Below are 6,000 nucleotides of genomic sequence, written 5' to 3'. Positions count from 1 at the left end.
AGTATTGACACCCATTATTACTCATAGGATTATTTTCCATCAGAACTCTGTACTTTTTAGATTCTGATTTATAAGTTCTATATTAATCAGAGCTCTCCAGAGAGAGACAGAAACAAGAGATGAATAGATAGATAGACAGATGATAGACAGAAGATTTATTAGGGGAATTGACTCATCTGATTACAAAGGCTGAAAAGTTCCACAATAGGCCATCTGCAAGCTGGAGAAACTTGCAGTGAAACTGGTGGTGTAACTATTAAAGTCCAAAGGCATCAGAACCAACGGAGCCTACAGAATAACTCTCAGTATGAGGTCAGAGGCCTGAGAACCTGACAGATTGCTAGTGCAAGTTCCAGAATTCGAAGTCTGGAGAACCTTGAGTTCTAATATCCAAGGGAAGAGAAAATGGTATCCCAGCTCCAGAAGACAGAGAGCAAACTATTTCACATTTCCTCTGCCTTTTTATTGTATCCAGGCACTCAGCTGATTGGATGACACCTGCTCCCATTGGGTGAGGGCAGATCTTCCTTACTCAGGCCACTGATACCCTCACAGGCATACTCAGAAATAATGCTTTATCAACTCTCTGGATATCCTGTAATCCAGTCTACCTGACACCTAAAATTTACTCTCACAAGTTCCTTCCTTTTGTCAGGAGCTGACAAACTCAGCTAGAGATAGCTGAGCTGCCAGGTGTCATAGTAGGCAAACAATATAACAAGGCAAAATGAAAGTAACAGTCAAGATTTCAATTATTGACTGTGATGTGATAGTACAGTCATGCACCACATAGTGACATTTTGGTAAATGACAGACCATGATGGTGGTCTTATAAGATTATAATAAACCTTAAAAATTCCTATCACCTAGTGACATTCTCGCTGTAGTAAAATTTTAGCACAACACATTACTCATGTTTGTGGTGATGCTGGTATAAACAAAACTACTGTGAATCATGTGAAAATATAGTACACACAATTATGATACCTGATAATGATAATAAATGACTATGTTATTGGCTTATGTATTTACTATGATCTTAATTGTTATTTTTAGAGTTGTACTTCTACTTAGAAAAAAAAAGAAGTCACAGTAAAACAGTCTCAGGCTGATCTTTCGCGGGCATTCCAGAAGAAGGCATTGTTATCATAGGAGATGATAGCTCCACATCAGTTACTGCACCTGATGTCCCTCCAGTGGGTCAAGATAGGGAGGGTGGAAGACAGTGATACTGGTGATCCTGACACTGTGTAGGCCTAAGTTAATGTGTGTGTTTGTGTCTTCAGTTTTAACAAGAAAATTTAAAAGGTAAAAAACAAAACTAAATCTTTAAAGATAGAAAATTTGTGTCTTCAGTTTTAACAAAAAAGTTTAAAAGGTAAAAAACAAAACTAAATCTTTAAAGATATAAAAAAATTATAGAATAAGAATGTAAGGAAAGATTACTTTTGTACTGCTATACAATGTGTTTGTGTTTTAAGCTGTGTTATTACAAATGAATCAGAAAAGTTAAACAAATTTAAAAGTTTATGAAATAATGGTATAGTAAGCTAAGATTAATTTATTATTGAAGAAAGAATATTTTTAATAAGTAAAGTGAAGCCTAAGAATACAGTATTGATAAAGCCTATAGTAGTGTACAATAACATCTTAGGCCTCCAAATTCTTCACTCACTGACTCACCCGGAATAACTTCCAGTCCTGCAAGCTCCATTCATGGTGAGTGCTCTGTACCTGTGTACCATATTTTATCTTTTATATTGTATTTTTACTGTACCTTTTCTATGTTTGAATACTTTTAAGTACACAAATACTATCGTGTTATAATTGCCTACAGTTATTCAGTACTTCCCAAGTAGCTAGGAGGCATGTGCCGCAGCACATGGCTAATTTTTATATATTTATTTGTTTTTGCAGACCAGGTCTCACTATGTTACTTAAGCCGGTCTCGAACTCCTGGCTTCAAGTGATCCTCCCACCCCAATCTCCCAAAGTGCTGTGACTACAGGTGTGAGTCACTGCGCCAGGCCCAACCTGAAACCTTGACTGCAACTCACCTCAGAGACTTCAATATACTGGCTATGCCCCAAGTCAGGTGTGGAGAGGGCAGCTTTTCTCATCAGGCCTGGCAGGTAAGGCCTTTTTAATTGCCATTGGTTTAGTATCAAAAACCATCCATAGGTATGTACTTTAGCCAGGAACCAAACTCTTCAACGTTTGGATTTGTCTCACATTTTGATCTTCCTCGTACTATGCACTCCCTCAATTCTCCATGTGTTTATCTCTCATATCTTTACTTATTCTGCTTCTTCTGCCTTGCACACTCTCTCAGCTATTTTTGGTATATTTATCCCTTCCTTATACATCAAGTCTCCAGGAAACTTCTCCAGCCTACTAAGTTTTCTTTAGCATTTTGAGCGATTTCAGTCACCATCATCTTCGACTCTGGGTATCAGTAAAGATATCTTTATTATTTGTGTCCTGAAACTCATGTTAGATTTATGTATTATTTAAACTTTCATGCTTTCTAAATTTTCTGTAATATATATCCCTACTTGAAAACAAAACTTACTAAAAAGTAGTATAGAGTTTCTCTAAAGGAAGATGGTCTGTGATAAAAAACAAAAACAAAAACAAAAACAAACCATATGTGTTCTATCCTCTGGTTAAACAAACGTGTAACACAAGGATTCATTTAGGAGCAATTAAAATCATTAGAAAATTGCTTCATAAACTGAGAAAATATCTACTATACTTTCAACTCTTAGGACTTGGCCAACATTTATAGTCGTTTTTGTTTGTTGGTTTGTTTGTTTTATGTGATGGGCATTTGCTTATTTGAAAACAGGTATCAGTACCTTCTCTCTTTTTTTGTTATTCTTAAAATGCGAATGGTTTTCAGGTTTTTTTCTCACTCCAAACATTATCACTTTGATGAGCTCTTATCTCTAAATGTTTTTATAAAGTGTAATCCTGTCATTGAACAAAATAAAATGGGTGTAATCTTAATTTAACAAACTGAGTTATATGAACTCTCTTAATCCTGTTACTGTAATTCTTATCTGGGTTTGTTACATAGTTCTATAAATTACATTTTAAATATCTCAAAAATCCACCTGTGTTAATAGCTTCTTTCCCTTTAAAACTAGAGATAAGTGAACTATTAAATGTGTGCATATTTGAAGATATAAACTAAAATGTTTCCTTTATCATTTTAAGCAAACATTTGGACACTAAACCTTTTTATCTCCTCTACATATATTTCCCTACTAATATTTACCTTTATCTCAGATATAATTTTGTGATTTTATCAGTAAAGCATATCTTCTACAGAGGATTAACTGACGTCTATTGGTACCAGGCTCTACTAAATTGAACACAGACAGAAGGAAAAGAAAGGCATGTTCTGGGAGCTCAGAGTCTTTGTTACACATGTCTCGAAGGATACTAATACATCCCCAGTAGGTGTGATTATGCCATGAAATGTCTCTAATAAAAATTACTTTTTGAAATAACTATTTTTCACTTGCTCTTTTGGAAACATTATTCCAAAAGACTGTGTCTCTAATTTTACCATGGAATTCATTTGGAAACTTAATTTACTTTACAAAAATTGTTGTTAAATATATTTTGATGGAATCCAATAAAGAGAAATCAATACTATATGTATTTATACATATTCATATTTCAATACCATTCAGTCTCCTCTAGTCTATGAAATAGGGATCATGTGAAAATCAATTTAAGCATTTCCAAGGAAGATTTAATAACTTAACATGTCAAAAATGTTTTATTAAATTCAGCTATAGTTCATCTGGAACAAAATTACGCATGAAGATTGAAGTCTCTTAACTTGCAGAAGATTCGTCCAATCATTTGCAGAATGATTTAAGAAGAAACAGTGAGTCTCTGCTGATAGTGACATTTAGGCAATAAATATTTACTCAAGCAAGGATATGTAAATAATTTAATGAATAATTTAATTTTTGAGAAATAAACTTTGGGAATATTTCTAATGCACAAACATAATTACAGTAGGCAGGAAAAGTTGGTGACCATAAAAATGTCTCTGCATCAGGAGTCAGAGTTTCTAATACAATGGTAAAGGCTGTTCTGAAGGAGGTGGAGGCAAATCCCAGAACGCAAAGCCTGGATACATCACTTAATAGACATGCTGCTTTTCCTCATATTTATAATGGGAATAATAATTGTACTAACCCAATTCATTCATTGAGAAGATGAAAAGAATTATCCCATCTAAAGTACCCAGTACAATGTTAGGCACATATGAATAACTCAACAAACAATGTCATTATTTGCTTTGTGAAACTGCATAAATCACAAAAATCTCTGCTCTTTTTCTTATTAATTTGAAATACTAGCATTTTGTACTCTCACAAAGATTTTGAAAATATTTTTAAGTAGTGAAACTACAAAATTTAAAAGTGCAACTGTTTTGAATGAATGTACTTTCTAGAATAGTTCCTAACATATAGAATTAATTAAGTAAATTTGTAATAAATGAAGTAGGGTTTGGACATTCTGAAGTTCCAAGCATGGCACCTCTCCATACTTCCAACCCTGAGGCACTCTCTGAAATCCTTATGCTCTGGAATACTATGAGAATAGCTACATCCCAGCCACAAATGTGTTCTGAGAAAAAAGGCACTGAAAAACCAAACAAAGCAGGAATTGAATCCTAAAGAAATGGGATGTTGAGGCTCAGAATTAGGCGGCACCCAGAAGTTCTCCAACAGTATCTATAATTGGACTTCAAAATCGGTTTATTCTTATAATGGGAGCAAGAATTTGACATCTGTTGAAATATAGCTTTTTAAAATACTGTTTACTATAGTGTTACAACAGTAAACAGCGTTTCAACACTGACTAGATGCAGCCAATTCTTTCTCCTTAAGAATTCTTAGAGCATTCAGAAATATTGTTTCTCAAACTCGTCCAAAATTGACGAATTTGGTAGTCAATAGCTTTGCCATTTCTTTCTTATGCTGGACATAATTTAAAGTGACTAAAAACATTCACATATATCATTGCATTAAAAACCCCTCTGGCCACTGCTGTCCCTTTGTCATCCAGAGCAATGTAGTTTTCTCTTGTTTTTCTTTTTTTTTTCTTTTTAATTCACTTCTCCAACCACCCACCACTTCCTCGCCTAAAAAAAAGTCTACTTTTTCTTAGATGTCTCAAGTAATAGTATAAAAGTTAAAAAAAGTGATAATTTATTTTTATTCTTGTTACTATTTGATAGCAAGATTCTTGTTACTATTTGACTAGATTCTTACTATTATATATATATGACTGATGTAAAATCTTTTTCCTTAGAATATTATACCATTTTCTTAGGTTCAAATTGAGAACAAAATCTGATGAAATTATGCTTCAACTGAGATCACCTTTCTCTATCAGTGAATCTAGATTTGGAGAAGGATAATTGGATGAAATGCTAAGTAATTGCTAATGCCCAGCCTATCTGAGGCCTGAATTTGCTTCAGGAGGCCTCAATGGGCATTAAAAAAACATCATAACAACAATAAAATTTCATACCTTTTTTCCTTTACTAATTCTTACGCTAAAACAACTAAAAGCTTGGAACGGTATTTCCAATGTGTAATTTGCTTTTTAAAAAACACTTTTTTTGGTGGGGCGCGGTGGCTCACACCTGTAATCCTAGCACTTTGGGAGTCCGAGGAGGGCGGATTACCTGAGGTCAGGAGTTCGAGACCAGACTGGCCAACATGGTGAAACCACATCTTTAAGAAAAATACAAAAATTAGCCAGGCATGGTGCGTGCCTGTAATCCCAGCTACTCAGGAGGCTGAGGCAGAAGAATTACTTGAGCCCTGGGGGACGGAGGTTGCAGTGAGCCGAGGTTGTGTCTCTGCACTCCAGCCTGGCCAGTAGAACGAGACTAAAAAACAAACAAACCACCGAAAAAAAAAAACCTTTTTTCTCTTTCTTCACATTCTAGTATTATACTTCAGG

General features: G+C 34.6%; 1 long non-coding RNA gene across 1 annotated transcript in view; it reads left to right on the top strand.

Moving 5' to 3' along the window:
- The first annotated feature begins 376 nt into the window (after window positions 1-376).
- The window catches only part of LOC126954306 (uncharacterized), a 45,075-nt gene continuing 39,451 nt past the window's right edge, over window positions 377-6,000 (top strand). The window contains exons 1-2 of the long non-coding RNA XR_007725578.1: window positions 377-511; window positions 1,918-2,132. This is a non-coding gene — a long non-coding RNA (uncharacterized LOC126954306). The remainder of the gene's footprint in view (window positions 512-1,917; window positions 2,133-6,000) is intronic.

This window comes from Macaca thibetana, chromosome 5 (assembly GCF_024542745.1).
Source record: "Macaca thibetana thibetana isolate TM-01 chromosome 5, ASM2454274v1, whole genome shotgun sequence".
In the NCBI taxonomy this organism is placed as follows: Eukaryota; Metazoa; Chordata; class Mammalia; order Primates; family Cercopithecidae; genus Macaca; species Macaca thibetana.
The sequence above is the reverse complement of the archived record's forward strand: the minus strand, read 5'-3'. Positions and strand labels throughout refer to the sequence as shown.